Source organism: Coloeus monedula, assembly GCF_965178545.1.
Source record: "Coloeus monedula genome assembly, chromosome: 6".
Lineage (NCBI taxonomy): Eukaryota > Metazoa > Chordata > Aves > Passeriformes > Corvidae > Coloeus > Coloeus monedula.
In genome coordinates, this window is record NC_138786.1 from 29348111 (window position 1) to 29367080 (window position 18970).

The 18970-nt window shown below is 38.2% G+C and overlaps 1 protein-coding gene across 3 annotated transcripts in view; it reads right to left on the reverse strand.

The window, feature by feature from the left end:
- SIPA1L1 (signal induced proliferation associated 1 like 1) overlaps positions 1-18970 on the reverse strand; it is a 206724-nt gene that overhangs the window by 118486 nt on the left and 69268 nt on the right. Inside the window, exon 3 of one of the 3 annotated variants that reach the window (XM_082283511.1) lies at positions 4463-4536. The exons of the other annotated variants lie outside the window; for them this stretch is intronic. The gene's annotated coding sequence lies outside the window, so the exon portion shown is untranslated. The remainder of the gene's footprint in view (positions 1-4462; positions 4537-18970) is intronic. 3 annotated transcript variants of the gene reach the window in all.

Below are 18970 nucleotides of genomic sequence, written 5' to 3' on the forward strand. Positions count from 1 at the left end.
GCAGATTTCAAGAGTTCACTGCAATTATAAGAAAATAAAAAGACCTGCAGCCATCACAGACTCCCCTTTGAACCCAAGCACCTTTCTGATAGCAACTACACTCTCCCCCCATAAAAAGTTTTCAAACTGACACTGTATACCACCTAGGACACAAGGAAGCCCTCTAGATGTAACCAAGGAAAATAAACATCTGCAAAAGGGAGAAAAACAAGAAGTATGCAGCACCTTCTTTCAGGCAATGCTTAAGACTACTAAAATTAAAACAAAAATCCGTAAGGCAGTAACAAACTAATAAAAAGCAACACCACCCTCGTTTATAAGTCTTCCATCTAGTATACAGATCACTGTATGTTAATGAGATTGTATCCTGTCCTTTCTGTTGTTTTTAAGGCTTTCTGAGGTTCTCCTCTCACACAGACCAAATGCATTCTCAGTTAAAACACACTGTTATGCTGACACAAGTTGTGTCAACTTGCATTTGAAAATTCTTACTGTGTCTCAAAACTGCACTAGTCTCAAAGGGTAAATTTTATATATGTTTTATATCACAGTTAAATAGAAATATTGCTCAGGTGAATTAAGTCCACATTTCTGATTTAGCCTACATCTTATCACATCTGCAATTTTAAAGGACGAAACCTTTTCTGGCTACATTTTGACTCATAAAAAATTTAAAAGAAGTTGTCCAATTAAAATATTTTCCCTATGGATATGGTAATTTTTAATGTGTACACATGAAAAGAGCTATGGTGATATGTTGACAGGCACCTGAAAGATACTGACAGCCAGTAGTCCTTCATAAATAAGAGAAGAAATTATTTTAAAGTGATAATATATGAAAATACCCAGACAACTGGAATATTTGGTTATACCTACTTAGAATCACTGCTAACCTGACTGTCATAATGCAATGATGAAGTTGCTTTCATTTTCTGTAACAATTTAAAACGCTGCTGCTAAGCATCAAGGAGGTACATGAGGTACAAATGTTCTTACTGACCCCTGCTTTGAGAGTTTGATATAAACCTACCATATTCAACTTCTGCAAGCATTAAACACAGCTGTAAATACTGAAAGTTTAATGACACGCAAAGCAGATTCACTCCAGAGTTTCTGAAACGTTTCAAAACTTCGTAGGAGGCTGATTGGGAAAAAATTCTTACCAAAATAAACTTTACAGTAGCAAGTTTTACTGGCTGCTGTTTCAGATGGATATTTATGTATTATTTTTTACAAAAACCCTTCAAATTCCTACATCATTTTTTTAAAAAACTGACCGTAACACTGGATTAGATGAAACTGCAGGTAATAATTATAACTGGGAAAACAAAATAGCTTTGGTACAAGTAAATACTGATGTTTACATAATGGAGGCAGAAGAAAAAAGAAGCTCTCAAGTTTTTGTTGAATGCACTTTAAAAATAATCTTTTGTAAAATCATCTCCTAGTTCAAAATCCTTCACAAATTACTCCCTATAGTTGTACATCTGAAAACCAGACCACTTGAAATACTGTGAAGTCCCTCTATAAAAATATGAACAATTAAGCCAATAATTAAGACTTCAACTTTTTTGTCACTCATGGCATGGGTGGGTTAGTTTTTTTCAGATGGGACAAAAGGTCAAAGGATTTGTGCTGGGGGCTTCTATTATTTGTAGGTTTCACCACCGAAGGTTGATGCAATCTGTATTTGTCATTCATTCTATATACCAAAAAAGCCTGATGAGAATTTTAAAATTTGAATTATATAGAAAGCAGTAAAGGTTATGAGTGGCCTTTTTCTGGTACCACAGCTATGACTATGAAATTCTTACACCTGCTTTCATAACCACAGGACAGTCCCTCTCAAAGGGCTATTAGTACAGATAATCCATTTTTTTTCCTGTTTTGAGTAGTCTGCAAATGATTCTGATTTTTATAGAGGCAAGTCCTTAACTATTGTCTGGGCCACCTAGATGCAGTTTTTAACTATAGGTGCTGCACAAACTGTTCAGTTTCTTTTTTTATACAGTCACATTATAGTAGATGGAAATCCTTCCTATTAGCAGACTAGGCCCTGTTTTTAGTACAAGACGAACATTTCTCCACTCTTTCTACACGAAACTTAGTGGAAAGAATACCCACTATTTATTAAAAGAAGAACTCATTCACACAATTCTTTCCAAAGATTAGCACATGTACAAAACCACAACTGGGTACATTCATTACTGAAAGGTAGGAATAAAACCAGTACACAACCACAGATATTTCAATCCAAGTAAGAAGCATTGTAACATCAATCCATGGCCACTGCACTTCCCAACAACTTCACATTAAGACCTGTCTTCCCTGTCACAGCCACAGTGAAAGTGGCTGTTACTGACTTGTGACCCCCAGACCCTAATCCCTCCCAATTTAACAGGCCAACAGCCTTCTGTGCCCCTTTTATCTCCCCCACCCCAATTTCAGTAATGCCAGCTGAAGCAGCTCTGGTTGCATCTAACCCAACTCCCTCCTTCCAAATTTGGCTCTTGTCTCCTGTTCCCCTTGTCTCAGCGTCACTTTTCTGGCTTTCAGAAAGAAGAAAGGTGAAAAGGGAAAAACCCTTCTCCAGTGCATGCTGCATGATCTCAGCAGGCCTGTCCCCTCACAAAGGAACTGCTGTTTTTTCAGATAAATGCTATTATTTTCAAGAGCCCACAGAGGGGTCCTAGCAGGAAGACTCCTCGTGAGCATATAGCAATTGGGGAAACAGGAGATGGGTACATCACAAAACAGGCATGCAAAAGGAAATAATTATGGTACTAGACACAGCTCTCACTTTAAATAGCCTCAAATCCAGAGAATTCATTACTTCATCTGAATAGTCCCCTAAAATGTGTTGCACCACAGGATTTCTGAGCATTATTTTACAGCACCAGAATAAACAGCTGTGTTCTCCTAGACTTCCAAATGTTTCTGCATTGCAAAACAGCATTGTGTATGTGTCTCTCTACTCTCAAGCCATCTAAATGCCTCTCCATTGATCTATCCAATCTGTGTTAGGGACAAAATAGACATTGACCTCTCTGAGGCCACAGAACTTGTGCTGGGGACCCACACTGAGCCCAGAGCTGCAGTTTAACATTACAGCTTCGGCCCAGCTGGCAGCCGGCCACTGCCAGGAACACGGAGACTGAACCCTCCCATCTCCATTCCCATCTTCTCTATTTCTGGCCTACAGTCATCTCCTCACATTACAAGCAACTCAGCTTCCAAACCAGTAGAACAAACTTTACTATATCCTAAAGACTTTAAGAATGCGTGTATCCTTTTCAAGAAGGAGAAGAAAAAGCAAATACCACACAAGCATATAGAAAACTCATGGCTCAACTAAACTGACATTAGCCTGCATTAGAACCTTCATAGAAACATCCCCTTGTGAGGGCAAAATACACATAAGGGTCAAATTACCCCACCAATTCCTGTTGCATAGCTATTTGTTGTTTATTTCCCTGAAAATGTGTTTCTAAACTGGGGAGAAAACTCTCACAATTTCTCTTACTCATGCTGAAGCAAGCCTTGTTACAAACACACAGAGTCCTTTATCCATACTGTACCATCTGATATTACACTATGAGTTTCAGAATAAAGACAAAACACAATGTTTAAGGAACTGATTAATGTACAGGATGTGTCCAGAATGTAAAATGCAATATTTCTAGAAAAGCTGACAACTGGCCTTCACAGTATTCATATCTGAAGAAGCAGATCTACAGTTCAGCAATCCCAGTAAATCCCTACTTCCACAATTTAATGTTAATAATGCATTTAAGTGAAAATAAAGGCCCCACTGGGTGCCTATCTTCATAAAGCTAAATATTTGCACAGAAATGGATAGCCATACTCCTGTGATGATCAAACAAGTTTGAGACTGCTGGCAAACAAAGATAATAGGCAGCTGAAGTCCCTCCTTTTTTCTCCTCCTCAAAATTTCTAGACCAGAAAACTAAATCAATCCCTTAACTCTTTTCCAGTATGGTTCTTAAAATCCAGAGTGGAGCTTTTGGCTTTCATTCCAGTACTTATTCCCAAAACACAGCTGTAAAGTATAAAAATCAATTAATAATGTTTTGATATAAGACAGCTCATCCAGACACTACGCAGGACAGATTTACTATTCTCATCATTAAATAAAACATTCAGAAATCTCCAGAGACTTGTTTTTCACAAATGTTGACAGAGACAAGTATAGCTTTTATCATCACTGTCTAAGCTTATAATAGAAGTATACTATTCATTTCAAATGACCAAAGCCAAAAAAAAGTAGCTTCCCCTGAGCATCGATCATTATTCTCAATTACAAATCATGAAAACCATACTATGTACAAAAACCATCCAGTTTTTAAGTATTTTAGACTTCCCTGCACACCCACATTCCTATTACTGCATTCCACTAATTCATGTTTTGAATTTTATGTTCATAGAAAAGACCTCCACTTACAGAAAAATGGTTCCTCTTGAAAATACCACAGGCATTTGAAGGACACAGGTAATCTCTCTTCAAAGAAGCAGCAGCTAGTAAAACAGAAACAAAATTAAACAAAATATGCAGATAAAATACTCTTGTTCAGAGTTAACTAATTCAAGACCTAAATAGCCAGTGAGCTGGAGAATGATATACCTGAAAAAAAAACCCCTCTATTGAGAGCACCTGCCACAAAATCTCAGCAGTATCAAACTGCAGTACTTTTCCAGAAGAATGGTCCAGGCCATCCAGAACCTTTCAAACCCAAACAAGTAATTATTTGCATTTTTCCTGTCCTCAGAACCTCCCTTTGTTACTCATTGCTGCTTATAAATCAATTCCCCTCACCGCTCCGTGTCCTGCTCCCTTGCGTAGCCCCTTTTTCTCTTAAACAGCCTCTGGCTTTTCCAGTCTTTGCTCCTCTCCTCTGAGAGCCTGCCCTCTGTCTCCCAGCCTAGCATCTTCTCCTTCCTTTCCGTTCCTCAGCCCGCTGGTATTTGAATCACAGCCGCTTCCTCCCTCCGCTCTGCACTGGATGCCAGCACAGGCAGTACTGTGAGTACTGAACAGATTGTCCCTGCACTCCCATTTCGGAGAGCTACGGTGCACGGAGGCTCATCCTGCAGAGGGGAGCAATGCAGGAACACGCGCTCAGGCGCCGGGGGAAGCTCAGGTGCCTCATCAGATCCTGCAAAGTCTCACCAGTGTTATAAACCGTGAGCGAGGCAAAATGAAAGTCCTTCAGCAAAATTAGCTACCAGAACAGTAAACACAGAATGAGCACGTATAATCTGTCCAAGCTAAAAATCTTTGACAACAAAAGCTTGAATTGGGACAGCTCCTTCACAGTATGACAGCCCCTCTCTACCTTCCAGGTGACGGGACTGCTAGAGCTATTAACCTAAACTGCAGAGTAAGCTAAATAAAATACTGGGTATTTTTCCTGCACTGCAAATCCCAAAGCTGACAGATGAGTCAAGATTTTGAGACTAACGTTTCCAGAATAGCAATTACGACAAACCACCACCCTGTGCAGACCTGACTTGCAACACTAAGATACAAACCTCAGAAAATTAAGGACTGACTGATAAGCAACTCTGTCTTCAGTTCAGCAGGGCACACGGCTGTAGGCAGCCAACACAAAATACATTACCTCCATTCATGAGGCAGAGTCACTTAGAAACACACAAATTTTAGGTAGTAAAACATCTCTACCAAATCCCAACAGCTTCAAAAGCTACACTGTAGGACCGTTTTTCCAAATGCATCAGAACCTCTACTGCAACACAAGCCACCATGAAATATTTGATTATCTGAAGTAAGACAGACATCTAAGAGATGCCTTCTGACTTTAACAAGGCAATACAAGTACACGTGCTGTGCACTGCAGCTCAGACTTCATGCACCCATCCTCTCCCACTGTTCCTGGGTGAAAGACCCTGAAACAACCATCAATCAGCAGACAGGGAAAGCCAGGACCACCCCTTCCAAAAGGACATAATTTTAAAAGAATTCAGTGAATGACCATGTAGGCTAAGCTCAAGTTGGTTTTTTTTCCCCCATTTGCAATTTCTATTGTGTAAGCTGCCTACTCTACCCTCCAGCGGCTTTGGGTTTTGGCTTTTAATTTTAAATCTGCTTGGGACTTTCAAGGAAACAGAACAACTACAACTTGAGTGGCACTGTTAATTATTTCAACAGCTGTTCATAAGTGAGATTAATTCCATTAACAACGGGGAAAAAACATAAATAGAAAAGAAAAACCAACCTTCACTGAAAAGTGCAACTTTTTCCTAAGATCAATAACATAATTCTGTTGATTAGGTCTTGCAATTGTTATTTTTAGCAAATATCCTTAAACTTTCTTTCCAATTAAAACAGGCAAAGTAATGTAAAACTCTGATGCAGAACTACCTTTTCAGTCCTCCAGCCATTTGGAATTATTTCCTACTTGTTTTTCACTTAAAGTGCCTTCCCAGACATGACAGATTAAACAGAAGCCCATGTGTCAAGCAGAAGTTATCAGAAAACCTACATGGGAAAAAAAGCACTAAACCAGATTGAATTTGCATCTGTTTGTCTTCCATTCCTCTTTAATGTCTTAAATTTACCCGTACAGTCTATTTCATAGAACTAAGTAAAGGAAGAGATACAGTATTGTACTTGGGGGCTGGGGTTTTGAGTGCTCTGTTGGAGCTGCGTAATTGGCACCACCAGCAAAGGATGTTCAATGCTGGTTCAGTAATTCACTAAGAAATTCATCAGACAGCAACCATTTAGAAAAAGAGTCATTAGAGATTTCTGCATCACCTCTGGTCTCCACAGCTTCAGCTCTCAGCACACGTAGCTGCCTTATGGTTATGTGAACAGGTATTTTTAAGCACGGTCCTTCACTAAGTGATTCCAGCCAGGTACAGGGCTGGAACCTATGAGCAACGCAGCCCCAAGGTCTATGTTACAGGGTACATTTATAAGATACCTAGCAACACTCTTTGTTCCTGAAGCTACAGCAAGTCTGCTCAAATGACAGATATAGTACAACAAAAATAGTCATAAAAGCCATTCGTTTGTGCAGCGCCTTGTATCTCTGCAAGCCAAGAACCTCCTTCTCTGTGCTCTTTTATACTGATGTGACTAAGGCAAGTAGACCTTTAAGTCAGTACTAGTCTTGCCCAGATAGGAACTGCAGAAAAACACCATACACACAAGTAGGTGGTTAGCAATACCAACAGAGAATTAGTTACTCCCTCCAAGCCTTCCTGAGTGAAATACCAGTCCAGCAGAGCTCTGCAAGGCGTCCCTGGGGGCGGTGGGCTACAAATCACACAACACAACAAAGGACAAGCATTATCTCTAATTCTGAGAAATACCAACACTGCTCTCCAGTTCATTAAGAAGGAGTTACTTAATGGCAGCTTTTCAATAGTGTGCTGGCTTGGACAGCCTACACATTGATTCTGGATCTTACCCAGGCTGTCAAAGCCTCCAAAGACAACTAAAATTGTGGTGGCACATACCATTGCCAGCCAGTTTTAGAATCTGGTCTTCCTTGTGGAGCCCAATACTCTAGGGCTCCACATGGAAGAGGCGAGAAAGTCAGCAATGTAACATTCAAAATAAATTCTCCTTAAAAAAAACCAAACTGATGCTTGAATTAGAATAATTAACGCATAGTTTAATCCAGCTACTTACAATAATGCACACTATGATACATAAAAGAACTAGTCTAAATGATTTCTAAGGTATTACTGATTTGCTTTGAGGACCAGTAAAAGACAGGGATCCCAGAGCAATATGAAACAGAGTATATGTCTAATAACAATACTAGGGAAGTGGGAAATTACTTAAATAGCAAGACAAACAATGTAAATCTGATGCTTAGAAAAATCTGGACATACTGCTGGGGAAAAAGAAGCGGGATTTAAGTTAGGGGAGAAAGATAAATGATAGTCAGGAAGCCACAAAACAATGTCATGTTCTCTCTTGGGTAAAAGTCTTATTGAAGCAGCAGGTGCAGCTTATGTAAGTGATGCTTCTGACACTGTTCAACATAACTTGGAGACTATAAATCCAAAATAATTAGTGTAGGTAAGGGTAACTACTGGAAAATTCACTTTCAGAAAACCAAAGCAATGGTTCAGTATAAAAAAATAAAACAAAACCAGAAAGAATTTTGGGTTGGTCCAGCTAGTACTTGACCTGCAGCAGATTTTGTTTAGTTTATTAATTTTGGTGACCAAACACAGGCCCCCTTGAAGAATCTGCAAATGACACCAAACTAGGGGGGGGGTGGAAAGGGGGAAAGGGGGCAGAAGTTGCAAGGAATATCAGGGAGATGATCCTGATCTCAAGAGAGCTTAAGAAATCAGGGATTCTAAAACACACTTGGTAAAATCCATGCAGGTGAGAGCAAAACAAAATATCACAACTCTGAAAAAGACAAATTAAAATCCACACACATGCAGAAACAGCCATATTAAAAGTAATAAATCAGAAAAGAGAAGCTGTATAGGATCACAGACTAAAGAGTCATAAACCTGATATTCATCTTGAAAGCCAAATATAATTTGGGAAGGTGTTAAGACTACTGAGCACATGAGGTTAAGCTGTTTCAAGTCTAGTCAACACCATTGTCCTAGCTTTGAAATACCACACTCATTCTCGTGTATTCTAAGGAACAAATCCTAAAAATCTAGTTCTAAGATTACTAAAAAGAGATTGATAACAACTGGAAGAGAAAATCCTCATCTTCTTAATATAGTTATTTGACTTTCCAAGGGGTGTCTTGTCTACAGTAAATGAGAAAAAAAAGCAGTCATTATGTATGAACTCGTTTTTATGACTTATTTTAGGTGACAATGCGCATGAATAGATTTCTCCTCCCCTTCACCTTCCCTCCACAAACAGAAAAATTCCTTCCAATTTCAGTTTCCTCTTATTCACATGGAATTTTTAAAATAGAATTAATTTCATACTCAACAGTACTACTGATATTTGTACTAATTCTACTTTGCAATTCACACTTCGCAATTAATTTTTAATGCAGTTAAAATTTTAAAACAAGGTTCAATGTGAGGATTTTTTCCTTCTAGACAGCAGTTACATTCTGAGTCCAGCTGGTATCGTACACTGTGTTTACACCATTAATGTAAAACAATTTAGACTTTATCAACGGTTGTGTATGCACACACTTATTTTGGCTCTGTCAGGCATGTATTTGACCTTTGATTTTATTTTTCAGCTGTCCTGTGAAACAGCAGTAATATTCTAACTCATACTTGACCAAAATCTAGCACATATTTACATCAGACTCTGAGCAACTATCGGAGGTGGAGTGTTAACAGCACATACCAAAATATGACACCATCTTTCAGCCTTTTCAAAAATTGACTTTCAGAAACTCTTGTTTAGATTTTAGATGACCACCACGCCAATGCCTTCAGTAATATTCTTTTCTGCCAGAAATTTAAGAATAGTACATTTTTCACATATACACATTTGTCTATGAACCCATGTCGAAACTTAGTGGCAACCACACACACAGACAGGAGCCAGAAAGCCACAAACAGGCAGTATTCTCCTTTTCCTTTAAAAATGTGTATGGATATTTACTAGTTCAGAGATCTAAAAGCCAGAATAACACAAAAAAGCTGTCTGAAAACCCAAGACTCCTTACATATCATGTGAAAATATTTGCTGAAGGACAGAACAAGACTTTGATTACATCTCCAGGGCTGTTCCAAATCATCTGTGAAACCAGATTGTGAGGCCTAGGTCCAACAGTCATGCATGATAAGGAATGCAAAACTCCTCCACTTACAGAGAGCGTACCTGCAGTACTGCAAGAGGAAAGAAAGTAACCACTGGCCTACGTACAAAAAAAGTGCTATTTCTCTGATACTATGGACAGAATGCAGTATTTTCAGATGCACTAGCTCCCATTTTCAGAAACAGAACTCAAAACACTCCAATTACCTATCTGCATGTATGCAGATTTTGTAAAGCTTTAAAAGCAAACCTCACATTTGCATTCAAAGAGAAAACATAAGGAATCTGGCAAACAAATTGGAGAAAAACATAAAACAACATGATAAGAGTAAAACAAGTTAGCCCCACAGATTATCATATCCACCTGAACAGGGCAGCACCACTACAACCAAAGGGAGAATGCTATTGAAAATAGGGAATAGTGATGTTTAAACCATTGCCCTACAGAAGGCAGACCTCTCTCCTAACATTGTGTTTTCCATCAGGAAACAATTCTCAAAAGTATTTGTGTCCTACATTTTGTTATTGTTTGGGAACTGGTGAGACAGAACAAACAGTGGTGAGCTCTTACTTATAGCAACACTGATCTTACTGACCAACTTCACAACCAACTCCCAGGTATGATAAAGAAATTTGTGAAGCCCCTACACCTCCAAAAGGCAAAGAAGTACTTTATGCAGAGAGCCCAGCGATTAAAAGAGCAAATTTAAAGCTCATGGCTCTTGGTCCAACACTTCCATTTGCAGACTACAGGTTATCTATGTATCAGGTAAATCTTTAAGAATCCTCTCAACCACAAAACACATAGAAAACAGAAAAACACTGTATTAGAGAATAAACAGCTGTCCAAACATTTACTGAAGTCCAGAAAATAAATCCTACATCATTGTGAGGCTTTTCAGTCTTGAAAAGATTAGCCAGTGGCCTCAGAGTGCCAGAAATAAAACTCCCTAGTACTAAAGTTTGCTTTTTTTAGTCAAGCTTCTTTTTGAAATTATTTTGTTAGAATAAGATAATTTTACATTAGACCCTTTAAGACAAAAAAAAGTTAGTTCATTACTGGATTTATAAGTGTGTACCTATCAAAATACAAGAAAGCTCCATGTGGTCTATAAGAAAAGCAAAAAATATTGGTCTATGTGTTGCATTTTATATTGACTGTACTGTTACAAAGGCAAATGGTTCTGAGGTCACTCCTGTTCTTGCCTGATCTCGTCAGCTCTATCATTACCCTGTATACTCTTAGCAATATAAATCACGCATTAAAATACATACTGCAAAACCCCTCAGGCTAATAAAAGGGACTTCAGAAAATAATTATTAAATCTAATTGATGATAAAAAATACATTAAACATTAGAGATATAAAGGAGCTTATCAGCTGCTCAAACCAGAAGAATGATTTTTCCAAATGACCACCATCAGTATAATATGAAATAGAGTATTTTACACAAGATAAAAAGTAGTATCTCTGTGCCTTCTGTGCTTTAATACAGTTTAAATTTTGGTCCTGTGAAACTGAAAAGAAACCCCATGTAGTCATGCATGATTCTCTACCACAAAGTACAAACACATTCTGACATAGCTGTTTCTCATTTTTTATACTACTTACTACTAAAACCATTTCAATATAGTTCTGTAATTCCTTGTCAGAAGCAGTTACTGTACAAACACTATTTTTCAAACACTAAATGAAAATGGCAGGCCTGATACATTTGTGCTAAACCGAACGAGTACTGTAAGCCACAAACCGTAAAAAAGCAATCAAATACAGGTTAAATAAGAAAAACATGAAAACTGTTTTTATTTCAGCTGATTCGTCTAGTCATTAAAAAAGGATATTTTTCAATTCATATCAGCCATGATTAGAATGATCCTGAGCTGCACCAACATTCCAAACGCCAAGCAAGATGTACTGTTTCAATGCCTCACTGGTCAGTTTAGAACTGAAGCATAAGCCCTGCACAGGTATTAACACAGAATAAAACTGTTTTACAGATAAATTGTATTTTCAGGTGGGATGACAGAACATGCAGCAGTCTCTGTAAGGCTCACAGCTGCAGCACCAAAGCCAAGCCTTAGCCTCAAGGATTGGTTTCATTTGAAAAAGGGAAGAGAAAGGTGTCAGTTCTTGGCAGCTTACCAAAGGACAGGAAACATCTCCTATTTTTGCCATAATGGCATTCTGGACAAAAACAGTCTGTCTGGGAAAAACAAAAACAGTAACTGTAGTCCTTTGGTCACAAAAGGGCAAGCAGCTTCTGTAGCACCCTCACATTTTGTATAACAGTCATGTTTGTTGAACCCTTTCATACCAAAATTTCAAAGTATGTATCAATACACTCTTGCAATTTCCCACATGCACAATAAAGCTTTAAGGGTCTCAAAAGGTTTTCTACACTGATTTGCTTCAGAATCTACTCATCCAAGGGAAAAGCTAAATCTCCACTTTCATTTAATAGGCAAAATTAGAAAACAGCTTAAATCATGGTTATATAAAAACATTAGAAGAGGGTCAGCCACAATCCTCTTTGCTCTGTAAAGGAACAATTCCAGAAGTGTCCTCAGGGTATCGAGATCATTTAGTTTATTCTCTGGGGGCCCTTATGGACTCAAGGTATGTAACTGCACAACTACCCTAGAAAAAATGAAGGGTCATATGGCAAACATGGAGTAACAGTTGAAGTGGGTAACAAAAATGCAGCAGGCACGCCTCTGGATGTGTCAGTAGAGGTATTATTGATCTGGGGTAAGCTTAGGAAAGTTTAAGCCCTAACCATGAAAACAGGAGCCCAAACTCTGGAATACTTTACATGCTGCAATGACTTACAGCTCTGAAGCACCCACTGCTAGGTGACTGTACCAAACAGGTAATCAAATATGAAAAGCAAACCCATTAAAATACTACCTGGCATTTCTCAATTCCTTGTAGAATTCTTTATATTGAAGACTATGAAGATATTTGTATCCATCAAATTATACTCCCAACACTCACAAAAAAATCCCCTACAACACAAAACCAACACCCACACACTGACAGCATTAGGAATTATTCTGAAAACAACACTGGTTCTCTATCATATCACTATGTAAGATTTCTGCCATCAGTACCAAATGCAGTTCTGCTCGTCCCAATTAAAAAAAGCTATTGCAGAATTAGGAAGTGTAAGAGAAAGGCAACAAAGAGCAAAAAGGTACTGGACTTCCTGATTCAGGAAGTCGTGAGCTAGAAGACATTAAGTCTACAGCTACAAATCCATCCTATCTTCCTCCACTTACATCTGCTGCTGTACTCTGCCAGAAGCAACACCCCTGTGGAGAGGGAACTTTGATTTGACCAAACAGAGTAAGCTAACTGTAACACTGGACTTCTGGATGAAAGACAACAGTTAAAGTTCAATGTATGAGAAAATGTATCCAACTTGTCCAAATGTTTAACCAGCCCTTCTGAATACCTCTGTCGTGTCTCTGAAGATGGTCAGGAGCCTCAACACTACTTTTTATATCAAAGCCATTTTAATAAAAGCAAAGCTAAAAACCCCAGATTAACCTTTACTAACGAAAAAATGACAATTGCTTTGCAGAATAATCCAAGAAAGAGCACTTGGCTCACAACTTAATTCCACAGCAAAAACATTAAATAGTCCCTGCATTTACCTGCTCTTCTCTCACTCGCAAGTTTTCAATCTAACCAGATGTACCTCTGCTTCCCTTTTATAGTCAAGAACAGATACAAGAAGCAAAGATCTCCAAGGTACATGTCTGTCCCCTTATACTCCCTCACACCTAAGCATGTGAATGTTTTAAAAAATGCTATAAGCTTCTGATTCTAAATTAATCCCAGCCAGGAAAGTGCTCAGGCTTTTGCAGTTCATCTTTCTTCCAACACAACCTCCTCCCAACAGTAACTTATTTCAGAGAAGAGAGGCTAAAGCAGCAGTTCTCCCTTCTCAGAGAAGAGAAGGGTACTCTGGTTCTCAACTTCAACCTTTCCCCCCAGCAAACTTCTGCAAAGAGCTCTAACACAAGTATCAGAACGGAGAAAAAGACTAATAAAAAAAGAAAGATATGCTGAAGAAAATAAATGCCAAAGAGCAGTAGAGAAAATAAAGGCAAAAAGGGCAGAGTAATAAAATAGAAGAGGAAATAGCATAAAGGAAAAGATTATAACAAACCACGATTGTTCGGTGCTTCCTCAGTCTGAAAAATGATATCTATACTACCACATGTACATACAAGTTTATTGCACCTCTTGTCTACAGGCTTTACAAACACTTTACTAAGAACACAGACAACAAGAGGAAGCAAGAACAACTGTGGCTGCTTCCCCCTAAGGTACAGCCATCACACAAAGAAATCAAGGTTTTTAAGAGCAATGCTACACCAATAATGACAAGGCTAGTTATAAAAAAAAAAAAAATAGCAAAAAAGGGGGGAAAAAAGGAAAAATATGTTGTCATCTCCACCATTTCTTGTGTCACAGCAACCAGAAGCATCTAAACAGTTCCAAGTGTGCAGGGCAAAGTAAACACCTTGATCCAACAACCAGATGAGGAAGCGGCTTTCCTGCCTTTCTTTTGTGTGCAGATGGAATGACGGAACTAAAGGCTGGCCAGGCCAGCACGCTCTAGGTGCAGCCTTGACCATGTGACACATCCCAACACTGAGCCTCACAAACTACAGGACACTGATGTGGTTAAAGGAGAGGACCGTTCTCATGCGACCTCAGAAGGTCTGCGTGCACACACACACACAAAATACCAACAGCAATAGACCCAAAAAATTCACCAGGCTACATCCCAATTTAATTCTATCCGAGCAATTCTTCAACTTTCAAAGGCTTTGCCACCCTAGACTTGCCAGTTTAGAGAAAATTCTCCTCTTGTATATTTTCTAATATACATATATAGATGCAAAAATGTAACTTGATGAGATTTAATGACAAACCTTGCCTCTTCCCCTTTCATTTTCTATTGGAGATCAGCAGGCATCAGAGAGACTGCAGCTCAAACACATAAAGCATCTGTAAATATACTATGCATAAAGTCAAAGCTGATTTTTCGCTACTCTGATGTATTAGAAAATTGAAAGCTTCCTTTGCTTAAAAAACAATTTTTTTCTATAAGCTGAAAAAGACTCAGAAGAATGACATATTAATGGTATTAAAGGTCAATATAATAAATAGCATACCTTTGAGGTACTGAAGGGCTGTATATTAGTAAATTCATCTACACATATAGGGCATAAGACTAAAGAGATCAACATGCAATAAAATCTACACATAGTAAGATTATTAAGAAGCACTACTTATTAATTGCATTACTATTAATGCTACAAAGACGACTGAGACTCCCATCTTACAAGGAGTCACATGGAAAAGACAAAGGGTAATGGGCACAAATTGCTCCTGGGGAGATTCCAATTGGACATGAGGAAAGTTTTTCACACTGAGAACAATCAGCCATCGGAATAATTGCCCTAGAGGAGTACTGGATTTCCCAACATTAGACACTTTAAGATTTGGAAGGACAGAGTGCTGGATCATTGTGTCTAGAATTGTGCTTTTGCCAAGAAAGACTGGCCCAGATAATCCTTGAGGTCCCTTCCAACCTGGTATTCTATGCTAAAATTATACATTCCCATTATGATGTGTACAGACATGCATGCTATGTTTTATACATAAAAACTCATGACTAATGCCTGATGCTGATGGGATCTGTAAAGCTAGCATCACACTGTCTAGTAGGCACTGATCTTTATCTTTCATCAAATGGAACAGAGTTAAGTTGTGGGTTTGCATTATGCATAAGTAGTGAATACAATTAGGCTGAAAAGCAAGCTGATCTTCTCTGATCTCAAGTGGAAAGTGTGAATTCTGATGTTCACAGGTGACAGCTCTGAGCATCACTCCAATTTACTAGTCAGCTTCCCTGAATCTGTGTACCCAATAGGAAACTCAAAACACGTAGCTGTGGCTAATCTTATGCAAGCCACTAATATTTAAACAAGCGAGAATACCAATTAAGAGAGCAAAGCAGTTATTTTACTTTGTCTGGCACAGAGAAACTTGGTTTTACAGTTCAAGAAAGGTACCGAAAAACTGGAGGAAAAAAATGAAAATGTATATAAGAAGGAAGAGACCAAGAGAAGGAAGGAAATTGATCAAGGAGTTATAAAAGGACTACCAGTGACTGGACACCTTTTGCTTTTAGGTAGATGGAATCATTTAAGAATTCTTCATCCCTGAATTCCCAGAAACATTTTCGTATTTTGAGTTGATGTCTCTGTTCTGAAGCATGAATTTAGTAAACCTCATGGTCAGTGCAGTTGTAGTATCAGTTCCACATGTTCTCAAAACATTTTATAAAGGAACAAAGTATTTTGCTCTCTACAGGCAAAAAACAAAGCAAGGAAATAACACTAGCAGTTCAAATTTTGCTACTCTAATTTCTCTTCAGTCAGGGGCTTGCTGGTTTTTGCTTGTTGCTTCTTTGGTTTTGAGGTGCATTTTTCTGGGGGGAGGGGGAGCATTTGGGGAGAGGGACTGTTTATTTTTGTTGGTTTGTTTTAGTTTGGTTTTTTGTTTGTTGGATTTTGGGTTTTTATTCAGTACATGAACTTACTAGGGGGCTTTTAATGCTTCACAGATTCCACTTCCGTTCAATTTCTCAGATTTATTTAATTGCCGATTCTTATTATTCACCTGCAATTATGAAAATATTTAACTGCAAAACTGTATTGCTATTCAAGTTTAAGAAGCACAGCACAATGTACTTTAGCAATGTGCAAGCTGAACAATGCATAAAAATCAAAACATGAGGATTGCTCATTCTTCACCAGCCAGTCCCATAAAATGTTAACATAGCGGAATCAACTGCTAATATAGCAGAATCAACTGCTTCTCTGTTTAATAAACAGAAAACATCTTGTTTATTAATCAGTATACATTTGTAATCATACAAAGTACTAAGTACATAGTTACTAGTTCTAAGTTACACTACTACCACTTTAAGGGTAGAGCTAGGAAAAAATTCATCCACAGAATAACCAATGTATTTAATCTACCAACAGCTCTCCACATATATGAGTGACAGAACTCAGTTTTACAAAACCCTCATAATTTCCAGGGCACAAGATTGCAGTGATTAAGCACCCAGACTTCTAGTCAGGCTCAAACAGGCTATACTAAAATCCATGCTGTTAAATCCTTGCAATCCATTTTTAATCCAGGCTAGGTAGATTAATGCTAGCTTGGGTGTGCCTAACCATTCTGAAATCAGGAAGTTTGCAGACATAGCATGCCTCATTCTTGGCCTGCCTTTTCAACAGGTAACAGAAAAGAGCACGGATCATTACAATCCGTATCACTAAATAATCAGTCATTTTGGACTAAGAAAAAAGGTGTAAAAGCATAAAGCCCTCGCCAGCTTAAAGATAAAAATTAATGAGATCCAGGCTTTCTTCTCTTCATTCACTCAAATACACTTACCTTCTGAATATCCAATTCCTTCAGTCTCATACACAATGAAATGAAGGTGAGACACCCATTTCCCATAATAATGGACATAGTTAGCTATTAAGAATATTATCCAGTTTTGCTGAACAATCTTATTGCAATTCTTGAATATATTAACTAATCTGTCAACTATCACATACCAACTTCTACTAATTCACCACACTGTTTTTAAACATAAAAAACCATAAAAACAGACTAAGCACTTTCTACTTCTTTTCCATTTAAAGATAATTAGTGCAGTTATCATTGAAATACCACAGTACAAAAACATTACATGAGACAATCACCAACTTGGGAACACACATGTATCCAATACACCCATATCCTTTGACTCACAGGTACATGAGTGCACAGTTACAAGCATTGGAAATATATACATGCACTCCTCAAGGAACACCCTTCCTTTCTTGATAAAGAGGCCAAGACGGTAAGCACTAATTGCATGGGTTTTTCCTAACTTTCTGCAGACTCCTCAGGGAAGGAACTTGAACTACAAACCTACGCAGTCCTAATAACAGAAATCCTTTGTATAATCACCAACAAAACCTTGGGGACATCTCTGGGGAAAAAAAAAAAACCTGCAAAATGTAAGGAAGGAATACAACTCTGTACATCTCTCCTCCTGGCCATTCAAAGAAACAGTACCCAAATAGCTCTGGCCTTCCTTTGCTAGGAAAATACCACATCCCCGAGAAAAAGCAAGAATCCATGAGGCAAAACCTTTTCCACCTCAACCCCACCCCCTCCCAACAAAGCTCTATTACTAGTGAGCAAATGAAGCCACAGGACTTTAACCTGTCAACAGGAAAAAACTAGTACAGATAAAACCAACCATATATAACTTAAGGTCAACATCAGCCACTTGCACACAGCAGCCATCTCTTCCTCTTCCCACCCCACAGTCCTCCTCTTCATTTTCAGTTCAAGTCAAGGAGAAATAAGCAGTCTGAGGTTAAGTTTCATACAGAATTTTATTCTGTCAGTATCTACAGAAGAATGTGGGGAATTAACAAAACTGAGTTTATGCTGCTGAATGTTTTGCCCCTAAATATCTTCACAAATCCAATAAAGATTCTGTATTTGACACAAAGAAACATCAGCTTTATTGGAGCATGATACTATTCCTAAAAAAAGCTGCCTGCTAATAGGGCTATGCTCAACTCCCAACTATAAAACCTGCTCAAGAATTTCAGCAAACAAGACTGGGTCTACAGGACCATGAGCTGACACATTCATAAACAGCCAGCAACCAGAACTGCTACTGGTGAAATAAATTAGGTTTTAAGTATAATTTAATATTAATGGATTTTCTACAGGCTGGAATTTAAAAATTTTTAAAATTCCACTGAGAAAAAATTTCCACTCACAAACAAAAATTGCATGTGTATAATAAAAAGGATTTTACCACTTTTGGTGTTTGGGTGGTGTAACATGACGACACCATCACTGGCAAAATGAAGTTTAATTACCTGATCATTCTCTGTGGAAAATATGTGACAAACACTCTAGGCTGTGGAATCCAAACATAGTAAGGGGAAAAACTGCTCATTTACTTCCCACCAGTAAGTTAAATTGATAGCTAAGAGTGCTCTTACTTCAAGTGATAACTTTTTCGCTGTCTGTGCCCCACTACAGTGTTTACTAATATTGTGATTCAAAATAGCCTCTTAGGACCACAAACTTCATTAAAAAATAAAAACA